This window comes from Taeniopygia guttata, chromosome 4 (assembly GCF_048771995.1).
Source record: "Taeniopygia guttata chromosome 4, bTaeGut7.mat, whole genome shotgun sequence".
NCBI lineage: Eukaryota > Metazoa > Chordata > Aves > Passeriformes > Estrildidae > Taeniopygia > Taeniopygia guttata.
Genome location: NC_133028.1, coordinates 54,106,772 through 54,123,462, shown reverse-complemented (window position 1 = coordinate 54,123,462; position 16,691 = coordinate 54,106,772).

Genomic DNA, 16,691 nt, shown 5'->3' with positions numbered 1-16,691 from the left:
TCTTTTCTTTTCTTTTCTTTTCTTTTCTTTTCTTTTCTTTTCTTTTCTTTTCTTTTCTTTTCTTTTCTTTTCTTTTCTTTTCTTTTCTTTTCTTTTCTTTTCTTTTCTTTTCTTTTCTTTTCTTTTCTTTTTTCTTTTCTTTTTTTTTTTTTTGTTCTTTTGGAAGCTGTGCTGAGATTTCTCAAGTAAATTTGTACTGTCCTCTTGTTATCTGAGCTGCATGGAGGGAATCAAATGCCCATGAGTCATCCTTACCCTTTGAAGCTGAGACAATGATGTTGCAAGGAGTGTGAGTCTTTGCCAGTCTCAGGAGATATGTTAGAAGTCTCTAGACCAAAAAGTCATATTCTGAATTAAGGGATAGATGCATGCTCTTCATTTCTTAACCGAAATTTCTGAAATATTTCTACTGGTGAAAGATACTTTTCATATAAGTAGGTAGCCCCTCGAGGGATAGCTTACTCTTGTAAATTCTGCTTATAAATTTTAATTAATCTTTATTTCAATAGATACTGATTTCTACTAGGACAACATATACTTAATGAATAGTGAAAGGCCTCTATACAGTCTGCTGCTTTATGCAGTACTTTTGATTAAGCACATCATTTCAATTATTGTCAATCTGGCTTTATCAAAAACCTGTTTTAAGTGTTTATCAGGTTTTTTTCCAGCTTACAAATGTCAGAAAAAGTAACATTGGCATTTTTATATCACTTGTAGCTACAGAAAAGCACAACTATTAAAAAGTCAGGAAAAGAGCAATATGTACACCAAGGGCCAGATTTAAGACAGCAAAGTACCTACATGTCCTATAGCCATGTAAATCCTTCTCAGTGTCTGAATCAAACTCTCTAAGGCTTTTAAAAAGCCCTGGGCTACTTAAGGCCAGATTTTCAGCAATATTTGTAAGAGAGTATTGAGGGACTATGAACTTTGGTCATTTCAGCATTAGCAGCCTCAAGATAGAGATATCTAGCTAGTGTGATTTTCAGAGGATTTTCGTAATATGTGGTACTTAGGCATTTTTCAAAATTCTGCTGCTGTCTGTATCTGCATCTTTAAGTCCTTAAATACTTCCACAAATCCAGACCTAACATTTTTGGGCTGCATCAGAATGTTAGACTTGGACATTAAATTTTTCCTGGTGAAACTAAATAAATGTCCTACTTCTCAGAAGTCAGCAGGAGTTAGTCAGAACTTCCGAAGGTTGGACTATGATTAGGAATGTGCTTAACTCTCTGAGGTTTGTTACTTGAGATTTGTTACCTAGTTTGATTGCAATTAAACTTGCTTGCTTTTAGATGCTGCTGATTACAGTATTTCATTGCAGCTGAGCAAGTTAACCAATGACTGCTACAACCCTACAGCTTCTGGGGTTTTTTTCCCCCCTTTTTGTCTTTTCTCATGTTTGATGTTCCAAAACAATTCTGTCAGAACAAAGAACTGTACAAGGGCATGCGGCAGTGGGGAGAGAGGACAAAGATGTGGAGGGAATTTTGGTTGTCAATAATTTAGAGTTTGTGCTGCCTGGCTTCACACTTGGCTTCAGTTTGAGTAGTTATGGCATGAGATTTAGCCCTGCACTGGAACCCCAGGTGGCTGAGGGCAAGGAGGTGCAACAGGGCCTGAATCCCACATTTATTAGGGAGAGGGCAAGGAGTGTGCCCATGTATTCAGGACTCTTTAGTCTCTGCCCATTTCCCACTTTGAAAGTGTCAGCTGGGGTGACTATAAGACTGGGAGGCATTTATGTATTATGGTGATAAAAGGTCATGAGATTTTGGGGGGTGTTATAATTCTGGAGAAAAAACATGGGACTTTCCTTCTTCCTGATAATGCAAGTGGTGATAAGCCCCAGGGGATCATAGCATTCTCTGATAGCAGCATTCAAGTTCCTTCCTCTGCTCTGAGGACATTTCATTTCAGGGATATAAGGATAGCAATAAAAGATTTCTCCACACCTTCTTCCCAGAGCAATTCCCCAGTTCATAGCTGCCTGTCCAAAACTATGTCAGTTATATTCCAGTATTCAGCCCAATAAAAATTTTGTCAAGAAAGCATAAAGTTTCTGTCAGATCTTTTCCATTAAAAATCACTTTTACAGCAGCAGGCTGTAACAAGCACACAGCTATGGAGTGAAAGGGTGAAATTATGAGAAATTTGGACAGTGTTATCATCCAATGGGGAGACAGTGGCAGGCCACTTAGAATGCCTCCAGTGTATGAAGCGTAAAACCAGAATATTTTTCACAACAGATTATAATGTAAGAAATTTATTGCAGATCTCAGAGGGGAATAACCCATACCACTGATTCTAGTCCTTTCCCCCAGATATATGACTCAGATAATATAAAGTCATAACTCCTTGTGAATTATTTATGATCCTGTCCCACCTTAAATTAAAAAATATTTCTGCTGGATACTTGCAGGGTTAATATCTGTAGCCCCTGTGTTTGATTTGCTGAAAGGAAGATTTATTTCTCTAGTCAATGGGAGGTGTATAGCACTTGCTTTGTCTGGTAGCTACACAGCTAGTTGTGATGTGATCTGAAACAGGACATGCAATCGTGACCAGAGCAAGCGGAGGCAAGCACAGAAAGCCACTGTAGCCCAGGCAGAAGACAGATATTCAGTGAAAAGTTTTGCATCAAGATCACTGACTGAAATGAATCTGATTCAAAGCATACTCCATTTAATCTTTCCTATGATGGATCATAACACCAAGAGCATCGTGACATGAACCAAACTTGGCATTCATCGGATTAATTCCTCGTTTTTTATTGAGAAGTCAGGAATGTTGGTAATTTGTAGCAGACAGCAATGTCTGCATGACAGACAATATAAGTCAACTACCAGTTCTCTGTGTGTTAATGCATTCAGGAAACAGCACACTACTCAGACTGTGACTTAAGAGTATAAGTATTCTGAGATAGTGGCTTCCACTGTGAATGCAGGGGTTTACCACAAATAATGGGTGAGTTAGTTTAAGCATAAGGAGGATATTCTGATCTGCACCAGACTTTAAGCTGCTGTAGACTTTTAAAAAGTGCTGGGAAAGGAGAAGATTTTTTGAGTCCTAAGAATGAAAGTTTATGAGCAGTGCAGAATTAATCATGGAAGACTTACTTGACCTTGCACTTCTAGGTTAAACAAATAACTTGGGATAAAAAGGAGGGTTTTTGCAGAATATAAATTTAGCCAAACTTGTCTACAGCAGTATTTATTCACTTTCCTCTGAGTATCTTGTGACTAGACTTTATCAGACACAAGATGGTGGACTTGTGGGCACACTGGTCTTACCTAATCTATTATTTCTTCTGTGAACTACTTTCAAACAACTTTGTAACTTATTTATTAATCATGGGTTATGAGAAGGGGACCAAAATGACCAGGGCAGACAAACTCCTCCTTCATCAACATGCTCTTCCATGGTCCCTCTTTCTTCCTTATCACAAGAAAATAGCTGCAGAAGTCTATACCTTTCATTTTCAGAGAGGTTTCTTGGGTGTCCTGACTTGGCAGCTCGAGCTGGTGCAAGGCAATGAGCACCTTTATGGCAGCAGTGGTGCAGGGTTATCAGTACTGCAGGGCTGAGTGGTGGTTGCAAGGCTTCCTGGTGCTTCTTCTGAGAAAGGAAGTAACATCATGAAAATCATGTCAGTGATGCACAGGCAAGTGAGAAGTAAAATTAATAAATCAAAGCTTTCATTGCTAGCAAGATTTTACTACTACTTTTGAGGTAACTCATAAGCAATCATACCCTTGGGTTTGGAAACTGCATTGTGTGTGGTTTAAAGTCCTTTGTTGTGTTGCCCAAGAAGAAAATAATTATTCTTTACTTTTATTGGAAGGAATGGACAGTCTATCACGTGCATCAGAAGAAGGTTAAATTAATGTAGCCTGTATCTTTAAAATTATCTTCATCCCTTAGGGAAGAAGAGAGGAGAGATTGAGTAGGGGGTTACAAAACTCTTAGCATAAAGGGTTGTACTTAAGAGAGCTCCTCCTAGGTATTATCCAAAGCATAATTTAGTCATGGACATATGTCTAGCAGGCCGGGTGTAAGGACAGGACAAGAAAGCAGTTGTTAAGATAGAGAGAAATTGTTCTGAGATAAACATTGTAGAACTCAGGGTATGGTCATTCTTTCATCACTGATGTTCTTTGCAATTGTCTAGATGAGTTTAGTGGAACAAGGCATTTCTCTTGGCTTTGCTAGAATTATAGGAGAGTTCGTGCACAAGGATACAGCACTCCAAAACCTGGAATCAGGTCAGGGAATGAGAGGAGGCAGAAAAGTATCTAAAACTTGGTGCTCGCTTAAAGCTGTTTGCAAGGACAGTAGACCAGAACTAACATTAAAGTCATGTTGCAGGACATAAGCATCCATCCATCTGTGCTTTTCCTCAACCAGGTCAGTGAACTTCATGCTGAAAATGGAGTTGAGGCTTCAAACTAGGAAGAAATTTTTTTATGCCCTCTTCTAAAGGAAAGTTTGAACAAAAAAGTTAGCATTTACTGCCAGTATGTGTTGTTAGATTTTACATCCTGATCTGTTGATAATTTCATCACTTGAACTTCTTGATGTATTGATTTGATTTTACTCATGACCTTAATGTGATTGTCAGATTGTTCTGTCTTTAATTACCTCAGTAAGATTGTAGTATATTAGCGCAGTGAAGTGCTAATTTAAGTGCCTCTTTGCTTGCTCAACCTCTTCTAGAAAACTAATTTTAAAAAGTCAACATAACAGGTTTCGTCTGTCAAATTTTGCAGAATGGACATTCCATTCAGTGGGTGCAAGTAACCTTCAGCAAAGAAGATTGCGAGTCAGTGGTTTCTTAGAAAAACTTACTATCCAAGCCTTTTGGCCTGACTACTAAGAGAAAAAGTGTGTCTGTACCAGAAACTCTGTAGTGGGACAAGGGAAAAAAGCCATTTAGCAAACAGAACATTTTCAGAACTGTCCATGTGAGGTAACTTATATGGATTTAGGGCCAGCGTCCTACAACCACTGAAGGCAGGGAATAGAAACATTTCATTGAATAATTTAAACCAAATTTAACCAAAACCCAAGCTCATTGTGCTCCTATAAGCTACTTAAAGGGGGGTATCCCTCCTGTATGTTGCTTCCATTGTGGGCAGAGTGTCGGGGAGAATTTATGGGAGACATTGCCTGGAGTCCTGGTGAAGTTTTTCTTCTCACCGTATAAGATTTACCTTTTCTTTCCAATTCTCCTCTCCACCAGTGTGCAGTGAGCAGTCAGCTGCATGGTACTTTGTTGCCAGCTGGTGTTAAACCACCACAAGCCCCAGATTCCTTCAGCTGAAGCTGCTTGGCTAGAGCTGCCCTGTTGCTGCAGATGTGGTGGCAGAACAGCCCCTCTCAGCTTGGTGTTGCTCGGAAAAGGGAGGGAAGGCAGGGAAAGAGGATACTGCTTGTCAGTGGAAGGCCAAAGACAATGCTACTCAGAAGATAGAGGTATCTTTATCCCAATTATACCTTAGGGGTGGTTAAGGAGTTCCCAAAACCAGGATGCAGTCAGCTTCACCAACAAGGTCCATTTTCTCAGTAACAGCTGTGTGCTGTAGCCAGGCACTGTCAAATCACTCTGACACTGCCCAGAGGTCTATACAAATTGCTCTGCTTTTTAGCATGTGTGTCTTTACAGCCAAACAGTCCCAAATAATTTTTGAGAGGGGCATTTTGAAGCCATGAAAAGCCACTTGGTTGACTGCACAAATCCACAGATAAAAGCTCCCAGCAATGTACCTCCTTTACAGCTATATAAAGCCTGCGATATCAGCCATTTCAAATGGGTGTGGGATGAAAGGCATCATTGCTCTTTCACAAATGGACACTAAGGTCACTCAAAATCAATAGCAAGTAAGAGGTGAAAAGCAACTCTTAGAGAAAATAAGGTTGAAACTGTTCCAGAATTTGAGGTTTGACCAACTACTTCTGTGCAGATTGCACAGCTGCAGAAGCAATTGTAGTAACACCTGGGGTTTGTGTTCTCTTGCATTTACAAAGGCCCTGCCCTCATGTACCTCAAAGACAAAGCCACACAGTTACACAGGAGAAAGAAGTAACTTATCCAGAAATGGGCATGGGAATCCAAAGTTCTTATTTGGACACCAGAAGCAGTTTTCTTTGTATTTGCCAGCTCTTCGTTTTTTTTAACAGCAGCATGGTTCACTGTAATGTTTCATAGTGATGTTCCATTAATATTTGTCTTTTTCTGTATGTTCATGCACTTGTGTTCTTATGGGCAGCTGCAGAGGTTTTAAATATTTTGTTGTTTTTTTTTTTTTTTTTTTTTTTTTTTGTAAATGAGCTCACATTTGTATATAAAATGTCGGAATTTTTGGCTTATCATTTTTTCTGCTCATGCTTATGGAAAAATACATGTGGCTTTTCACTAAAATATCTGCAGAGATGCATTTTCTATGCAAGTTTTCTAACTCTTTTAAAATAACTTATTTTAGATTGCTTGATATTGGTGATGAGCTTTTTTGCATTATGGCTCCTAAAAGTAGACAGTGCTAAAACTAGTGCAGAGCAGGGAAGAAGGATAAGGTTTTGCACCACAGAGATTTGCCTCCTTTTTCTGTCTTAGACATTTGCCTTTTCACAACAGTTTTGCTGTTGACATGCTCAGCTTGTGATCTAATCTGTGCTCATTAGAGGGCATTTTACACATGCACAGAAGGCAGTCTGAGGGAGGGGGAGAGCCTTTGCCAGTACTTAGAATTTGAAGTTACTTCCCCAAAGTGGAATTCATGTACAGCAGTCACTCTCCAGGCCAGATTTTGAATCTGTCACTCCAACCATAAATCATATATTCACAGGAGTGGAAAATTCGAATAGGCACCTGCTGTCTAATGGAAAAAGTTCTTCATTCCTGCTCTAAACAACATTGTTTGTAGCTTTTCACTGACTTGGATTGAATAAATTCAAGCTCTATTAAAGCTTTAGCAGAATTTCAGTTATTCCAAGTGGGTTAGATTTTTATTAAACTTCATTTGAATGCCTATATATTTTTTATGCTATATTAAGTGTACAATTTAATGGATTTTGATTGGTAATGCAGCCTGAAGCCTCATTACTTGAAAGCTTTATAGCTACCAGAAGCGTGTATTTTCAGTGTCTGATGGAGAAAAATTAGCTTTCTGGTTGGGGGCTGGCTTTTTCCAAACTGAGAAATCAACAAATTGTCTCATCCTTTTATGACAGACCTGGAATTTCAGCTCTGTGTGCCCTGAGTTGTATTCTGTGAATATTCCTTAAAGGAGAATTTAGCTGTCATAATTGATGGGATGCAGCTTGCAGTCTGCTATTAAGAACCTCAGCTTGGGAAGGACATCAAAGTGAGGCTATTTATTGGGATAACCAAAAAAAAGCCATGAGCATGTGGAAACTGTCACCCCCCTCTTGCCTCTGGGTGTCTAGTTTATATTCACTCCAGTGGAAGCACTCATGGTGCCCTATTTTTCAAGAGCCTTCTTTCATTCTTCCTTTTCAATTTTTTTTTTCCTGTCCTACATACTTAATACAAAAATAAAGCATGATATTATGGCAAAACAGGATCAAAGTGAAGGAGGATCCTTTGCTACTTTCTAATCCAAAGGAGAAAGGTGTTGTAAGCAAACAAGTGAGATGTCTGCTGTTCTGTGACACAGGAATGCTGTTTCCAGAGGAAATGCCTTCTCTTTGAAGACATCCAGTGGTGGCCATAGACAAGGCTGCCTCTTAGGAAGGACAAAGTGGTCTTAATTAGGGTGATGTCAGCAAGAATATAATAACATTGCAGGTACAATGTCCCTGTGAATTAAAATTACCATGAAGTTGTCCTTCAACAGTGTGCTGTCTGAGAAAAGCCTTGGTAGAACTGACAATTTATTGAAGAGAATGTCTGTTGCAAAGCTATTTTTTTTTAAGTGAAGAACTCTGGCTTTGTGTCATGTTTTCAAAAGGATCAGCTGTTTCATTCTGAATCTGTGTGACAGAACTGAAATCTGATTGTAGATCATGCTTAGACCAGTAAGAAAGTGCCTTGCCAAGGTGTTGCACTTCTGGTGTGTGGGGCTCGAGGTTGTTGCAAAAGAGAGATGGAAGTTTCAGGGTGTGTTGGTGTTGAGTGGTGGTCATGTGTAACTCAAAACTTACAGAACCTTGCTTTGCTCTTAGAAGCAAGATCTTCTTCAGATGTTTTTTTTTTTTCTTTGTTTTTGTTTTTGGGTTTTTTTTTGTATAGAAGAGAGTTATTCTGCAAGTTGTCACCTTCTCCTCTGAACAGTAATTGAGCAACTTCTTCCTCCAGTCCAACCTACCCACCCTTCTGTTTGTCTTCAGGACAAAATGGTCCTTCATCAGTTGTGTGCTGCAGATGAATATGTGGGGAGGGGGGTGGCTGCTTAGCAGGGAATTCTCCTCCTGCCTGTGCCTAGGAGTGGGTTACAGATGGGTGGGATGAGCATCAGCCAGCACAGGTTAGGACAATACAGACAGGAGCTGAACTTCATTCGCGTGTGAAGCGAGGGGTCTAGGGATGGGCTGAGTGTCTGCTGTCAACAAAATGCTGCCTCTTCCACAGAGCAAACAGAAAGAGCTGCAGGCTCCGTATTTACTGCAGAAATTGTGCACAATTCTGCAGAATTGGCTCATAAGTCTGTGAAGGTCATTAACTGAGTGCCATCTACTGGCACAAGGGGTCTTTATTGTCTGCTTGCTTAACAGGAGAAATGAGTGCTGCAGCTCACGCTGAATCACTGCCAGGTGAGCCCTGAATGCAAGGTGCCAGCCTAGTTTTAGCTCTGGCTACAACTTTTATTCCTTTTCCAGTTTTTTCAATGCCTGTGGAGATCCCCTCATCTCATGCTCTCTTTGGCAGAGCTTATGGGCTAGAATCATCTCTTGCTGCCTGACTGGGCTGCATGGACAGAGCAGGTCAATGCAGATTTTTGAGTGACCCTGTTTCAGTGGCATGGTGTTTCACATTCAGCTGGCTTCTGACAGAAGCTTTGCATGCCCTGCCACTCTTCCACATGTCCTCAGATGTCAGCAGGCTCCCTTGGGTCTTTATAAACTCAGGTAGAGAAGCTACCTAGGAAATCATTTCAGGAAACTGGGAAAGCTACCTAGGAAATCAGCTCTAAAGGAATGCACAGTGGGGCAGGGGGCTATTATTGTCATTTAATTAATTTAATAAATATATCTAATGGAATAGGAGCCATATCAATGCAATCATTACCAGGAGGCCTCTCATTCTCTATTTTTCATGCAGAGCAGAATTTTGTACAGCACAGGTGCAGTTTCAAAAGATGGCAGGACCAAAGCCTGAGTAGGAGGCAAGTAAATCTTCTAGCACTTGGGAAAATCTGGGCATGATTGGGCAATTTTTCACCCAGTGTTACAGTAAAAAGACACTGTATCTATTTTGTTCAGGAGAGAAAAGGAGTCAACTTGCATTGTTTTTTTCTTTTTTCCTGAAGGGAGGAACTGTGACCTTTTTAGCTGCTTGCATCAACAGACAAAAACTGAAGTCCTCTGACAGAGCTCTCTAAGGAAAATTTGTCCTGCTGCTTCTCTTGATTAGGAGAAAGCAGTTTTTCTGCCTTGCAAAAATGTTTGACATTTAAGAAATTATATGAAAAAATACGTTCTTCAGTAAGATAAAATGACAAGTTTGCAAAGTTCTTCACTGAGAATGAGGCACTAGGATAGACTGGGGTACCCATGCCCATGATGGAAGCCCCAGGCTCAAGCCATTGCTAGAACAAGGAATTCAAACTCAATTTTGAAGGAAAGATGCCCATATCACACAATTATTCTCCAGTGGAGTCTTCCTCCCTCATGAGTTCAGTGTCCATATTCTCCACAGGAAGCCTTTGAGAACCATATTGACAGTAGCTCTCCTCACAGAAGATTTTGTCATCTTTGTGCAGGGGAAATATTTCCTAGGAGATTTCCATCTGTCTTGAGCACACACTCAAAGATCCAAAATATTGAAATAAGAAGCTATTCGCAGAACAATCACCTTATCATAAAACACACCCTGCTAAGAACATGATTTCTGTTTCCATTTAATGTGAGGCAGTGTTCCTCATTATTCTCTGCACACTGAGCTTCATCTAAATCAAGTTGAACTGAAAAGGACAATAGAGCTATTGATTTCTAGTACTAAAAATAATGCATAATAACCTCACTGTAATGTCAAATCTGTTCAGGGAATGAAATTGCTATCACGGAAGATGTATCATTATTCATCAATTTGATTATCCTTGCCAAGCAGGCTGGCATCTTCATTCAAGTAATTTCTATGGAACCTGATGAGCAACATGATCTGCACTTTTCGGTCACTCATGCACACCCAGGAACTGTTCAAACATCTTTATTCCTGTGAGGAGAGCATGGAGGTGCCCTCCTGCTGATTGTATTTCTGAGGCTTATAGGTATGGGAAAGCTGCAGTTTAGCTGAAAACAAGATGAGGAGAGATGGCACGTGCATGTGTTTGAACGTTTTAAATCTGTGTGCAGCAGTGCCAGGAGCAAAGATTCCTGAATTAGAAAACATATAACAAGAAGATGAAAAGCACAACTAATTTGTTATATGCTATCATCTAGGCTATAAGCTTTTCTCTTCTGTTTTTAAATACTGTTTATAATGAGAGCTGCAAAGGAAACCCTGCAGTACAGAGTGTCATGTTTTGGGACAGGGAGTTGCAGTTGTATTGGAGGTTCAGCTGGCATAAACTGGCTTGGGTTCACAGATGGCATCTCCCTTCTCTGCCATGTGCTGTAACATGGCTTGATTCATGATGCATGCTGGGGATGATTATTTTTAGATGATAACTGCCTAGTTCTGGAGGGGCCTTTAGCAGTCTTGGAGCCAATAAGGGAACTATGTCATCAGCAATGTGAAAATTGCTGCAGCTTGGCATCCAAGAAAAATACTGGTTGGCTTGGGCCAGGTTCTGGTCAGAGAGAACCATCAGCAAATACTGATACCAACAGCAAGGGTTTTGGGATTAGGGACTTTTGCTGTTGATTAAAAAACCCAAAGAAACAAACCAGTAAATCCAATCACCCCTCTTGCACGTATTTTTCTTTTCTCATACACACTTGGTTTTTCTGAACTGCTGAGTGATTTGGGTTGTGATACACTTCCTCTCTTTGTGTTTGTGATGTGTCAAGAATTCATTATGAGGAATTCTTGATCCTACATGCCTCTGTAGCATGTGCTTTGTAACACTTCCACCACTTACAGCTGAAGACCAAAACTACTCTCCACTTTCTGTTTTTGAATTCTTGGTGTTTGTATCTGCCCTTCCAGGGGCTGGCTGGAACCATGACAGACTGCTAATGGGAAATACTGACACTCTTTCAAGAAAGCTCACTTAGGTGGCCATCTCAGTTTACCCTGAAAGTTCAGGCTGACTGCAAGGTTCATGGGAAGGGGGTTTAGCTGACTCCAGCCTTCAAATTTACTTCAGTCTGACTGGTGAGGAAGTTTACATGAGGTTGAAGATCAATTACTTCGTGTGTAGGTGTTGGAAAATTCAGGGGTAAAAAAATAGTTCTTTTTGTGTGAGGCTCCCAAAGACTTTCCTGTAAACCTCATGTTTCTGCTCCCCACCTCTTAGATCATGCAGATGGTTATTGGAACATAGCTGACTTTTCTGACAAAAACCCCACTCATTTCTGTTCCAGTCTTCTTCCCAGGCCCTCCTATCTCATCCTACTCAGGGGGAAGGAGCATGTGAGTAAGGAAGAATGAGAGGAACTGGCAAAACCCCAAAAATTTCATATACTGTAGCTTAGCTGATGATGATGATGGATCTGGGGACCAAAAGCTTCTGCCATTAGCAAGGTCTTTTGAAGAAGGGAAGCTCTGTAGGGCAGCACTGCAAAAGGATAAGAGCTTGGTTGCAGAACTTGAACTCAATGGATGGTCTAGGCAATGCACAGACCTTTTAGAGGGCTGCTCTCGAACAAGAAATTTCCTCAGCTGACCTTGTGGCATGGGCTAACTCTGCATTGAGCTGACAGTTTGCTTTCTAGGACCTACAGGACACCTGAGGTGGAAATGCGCTTCCCACAGCAAGGCTATTAATAAATCTGCTTTTGTGAGCTCTTGGCCACAGTCTGAGGCCATTTTCTTCTAATAACCCTAAAATATGTTTTGTTTTCAGGTACTTGTGGATATTAGGTCGAACCTTTCCTACTGTCAGGGATTTCTGAAACCTTAATTGCTTTTCCAGCTTAATTGCCCCTAAAATGAGCTCAGGAATTAGCTTTTTGCTAATGGGGAAATATTTTAGCTGTTAAGGCTCTAAACTATTATTTTTAGACCTAAATTAAGGTGGGGAAATGAGATGCAGATAACAATCAAGGTTTCAGTGTTATTACACTCAAATGCACTAGGATTTACAGGATTAAATACAGCCTAAAATGAGTCCAAGAACCTGTTCAAAATTAGTAGAGTCATTATGAGATGAAACATTTTCTCAACTACATACCATCTTGATGTTATTTATCCTTGTTTTAATGTAAAGGTTTTGTTGACAGGCATCATTCCAATAATTTCACTGGGTTTATATGCTAAAAGAGTTGGCTTTATTGGAATAATATGGGAAACTTTTAGGGGTTGTATTTTTTTCTCTCATCTTAAAGAAAAAATTGAGAAATTGAGTAGTGACCTAATTGGTTTTAGCAGATGCTCTGCCAGCATGTGGAGAATTCATGTGGTATTGCTTGTCACTGGGGGACCTTAACCATTTATGAGCACTTACAGCCCTCAAAACCAGTACAGTAATACCTTGCAGTTGTTTTGAGGCATATGCAAAATACAGGTTTCAGCAGATATGGCTTAAAGCAGAGCAGTTTGTGAGAGTAAAAACTCGAATGTAGCAAATTAGCAGTTTTATTTTATACCCAAGTCATTTCTCAAAGATGGAAAATTATGCTAAAAAGCAGAACATGTGGTAAAAACTAACATTATTTTTATTCCTAGGAAGAAACTTTCATGGAATGCTTACCACTGTGGCAATTATCCTCACTTTCTGGTTTGTTTAAAGGACTCTTCTCCTATGTAGTGACCCCTCTGACAAGGCAAACCTCAAAACAAATTCAAACTGATTCATCAGTCAAAAAGTTTTGCATTTAATCATTCTGCCTATGCATGTCACTTAATCAGGTTTTTACCAAGATTTTTTTTAATTTGTGGGGCCTACATAAGGTAATATTTGAAACTCCGTAGAAATATAACATCTGGTTCTTTCATTAAAGGCTGTCAAAATGTAAATGTGCAACAGGACCTAAGATCTTGGGGAAAAAATAAATAATTTGAACCTGAATTGAAACATTTCTCATATGTTTTGGTGAAACAAATGGAAAATTCTGCATGAATCTACTCTACATCTTGTCTTGCTATTTTTCACCTCTTGACTCTGGCTTTATAACATGAACAAGGCTGTTCTCTGCTGGAGACTTTTTCTGTGAGAATGTATGAACATTTGGCTCAGAAGCAGGAGAGTTAGCTGGACCTTCTTGGAGCCCTGCTCTATTTTTGTGAAGAGAATGGGGGAAGAAGTGAAGGGCCAGGTACTGAGTGGTTCCTGTATCCAAGAGCTGCCGATACAGAGCAGAACATTGTAAAAAGGGGGGAGGCACTCCTAGTGGGATGTACATACATGCTTGAGCATTCCTTGACTTCACCTGGAAAGACAAATATTCCATAAATCTGATCCTGCTGCAGAGCAGAAATTGTGCCAGCCAACATGTGAAGGTCTTCTCTAGGCCTAGCAGCTGGAAAGGCTGTGGTTTGCATCACGGCCACCATGGGAATCTGCTTTAGTCCAGCTGATCCTTCTCCAGGAATTTGCCCCTTTTAAGCAGATGGAGCTGTTCTGGGTTTAAAATGACAGTTGGCTGGCCAAATTTGGCCTTTCAACGATCTCTCCTCCCTGCTTTCCATGGCTCCTAACTGTTGGGAAGGGTAGATAAATATGATTAAGAACCACAATAGTACAGCCAGGACGAATATAACGCCCCCTACTGGCTGGACAATACCCTCACTTACAGAGGGGTCCAAAGGTCAAATGGACTGTTCCATCTCACCCCCCAGAATGTATGGTTCATCCCACACCTGTAACCCTCCCCTGAAACATCAAGTGTCTGTGACCCCATTGGCCCAAGTCCTGTTCCAGCCCACCTCGAAGCCCCCTGATAAGGGGTCTCCGGGGGGCCAGACGCGCTCCTGGAACTTCCCCTCTCCTCCTGGAACTTCCTTCGGGAGTCCCTGCTCCCCCCTTTGTCTCTCTCCTCCCCCATCACCTCAGGCCCAGCCACGTGCTGCTACACAGCACGAGGCAGGGCCTTTCTGCATCCTGAATAAACCTCATCCCCCAAGAGCAGCCAACAGAGATCTCGCCTATATTCACCCCAAATCCGTCTGTGGAACCCCCATCGAACGTCTTTACACCTAACCACACCCAGGTCCACTCCCCTGAGTTCTGGGTGTCTGTTTCTGCCTTTTGTGCTGTTGTGCTCCCAAGGGAATGCTGGCATGAGCTGTATCAGGCTCCATAATGAGATGCTGGTTGTACTGCCACTGCACCGCTTCTATCTCTAAAGGATAAGTAACATCATTTATGGGAAGCCTTGAGAGCTAAAGCAGATCCAGCTGTGACGGAGCAATCAGATTTATATAATTTTCTGACAGACAGTTAAGCTTAGAGCTGCACAAACCGGAAATATACTGTCAAAGAAAGTTAATGTTTTAGAAGCCCAAGGTTTTATGAGGCAAGGCACAGACCTCTCCTCTTACAAAGATGCTGCTGCTTTCTCCTGCCTTTTTAGAAGCCCCCTGCTGCCATGAAATACACCCCACCTTTCTATAAATGTGATCCCTATTAAAGTAATAGAAATAAGAGCATTTTTAATGAGGGGTGTGTTTGGACTAGACTTCATCATGACTTAGACATTAGTGTTTGTGTGACAAGAAGTAGCAGCAATTCTCCTTGGTTATAGCTGGAACAATAAGTACATTTTAAACTCACTAATGCAGAGGAGATGATATATGAAATGAGTTCAAAGCTGAGACTGGGCCATGATTTTCCAGCCAGCACAGTGCCCCAAAAGTATCCTGAACAATTAAGGCTGTCTTATGCTGTTTCAGTAGAATAAATTTATCAGTTCCATAAGTTTTGGCACAGTGTCTCAAACCTAACATTTAGCTAGGGCATATGGGTACCAAAAGCAGGACGGACATGGAGGCTGAAAATTTATTGCATGCAATTCTTGCACCCATGACTGTTTATGTTTTGGTGGGAGGGAATGTTGCAAGTCACAAAATGTGATGGTGGAATGCATGAGTCAAAGAAAAGTCTGGCAAAAGCAACGGGAGCAAACTCAGGTCTGTGCTGTGGAAACCTGTGGAAAACATGTTCTGCTCTACATGTCATGTAACCCTGCACTGTGTCTGGAGGGTCTGACTGCACCCTGAAAACACACATGGTACCCTGACGTGGACAGGAGACTGCAGAGCTTTGAGGGCCTAAGCTGTAATGTTTTAACAGTGTCTGACTTTAGATAAGTGATGATTTGACAAAACCACCTTGTGCAGTTTGTTTTGATGAGATCCTACAAACCCAAAGGACCTGGAGATACCAAACATCCTTCATACACTTGATGGAAATTCTAATTTTTTTTTGTTTTATCTGTTTTTTTGTTTTTTGGGGGTTTTTTTTGTTTTTAGTTTATTTGAGGTTTTGGGGTGGTTTTTTCTTTTTTTTTTTTTTTTTTTTTTTTTTTTTGTTTGTTTTGTTTTGTTTTTGTTTGTTTGCTTGCTTTTTGGGTTTTTTTGGGGGGGGGATTGTTTGTTTGTGGTGTTTTGTTTGTTTGTTTTTTGTTTTGTTTTTCTTTTTTGTTTTTCTTTTTTGCTCCCAGGACTTTATGGCTAAAAGAGAGTTTCTGAGGGTGAAATGAGTTTGTCAATCAAGTAATACTGCATGCTCAAACCTAGCAGGCTTTTGCAGGATATTGTGTGATCTTGATACCCTATTGTCCCAAGTTCAAGAGGCATTTTACTGTTCCTCCTATTTGAGTGTGGTCTAGAGTCAGAACAAAAGAATGAAGAATACAAACTCTGTCCAGATGAAGAGCACAAATGATTATGTTTTTATTTAAACACTAAAGAATCAAATCTGTTCTTTTGAGTAGCAGAGTTTGTGCTGCAACTGTTGTAATTCTGCAGAAAATTGTGCTACTTTAGGATCTGTTTGCTGGAGGGAGGTATTAAATTTAGTTCTCCCTCTTCTTATTGTTACAAAATTCCTGTACCTGCTTATTGTACATTCAAGTAACTCTTCCATGTAAGGTATTAACCAGAGACAATGACTGCAAATTCTTGTTTAAAGATGACAGATATTTTTCCCCTACAAAGACAATCTACCACTTTTTAAATGAAGTACTTTTGAAAGCTGAATGTAACCTTTACTGGTTTAACATCTCTTTCTTACGTACTGCCCTGAAGAAAAAAAAAGCAAGTAGGTACAAAATCAGAGGAGGAGGTGGAAAAAAAAAGACAGAACTAGATAATCAAACACACTTTAAAATTTTTTTCTGTCGTCAGATATTCCACATGCTTCACTTCTATTTAAAAGGAACTTCCATCCAAAAGGAACTGA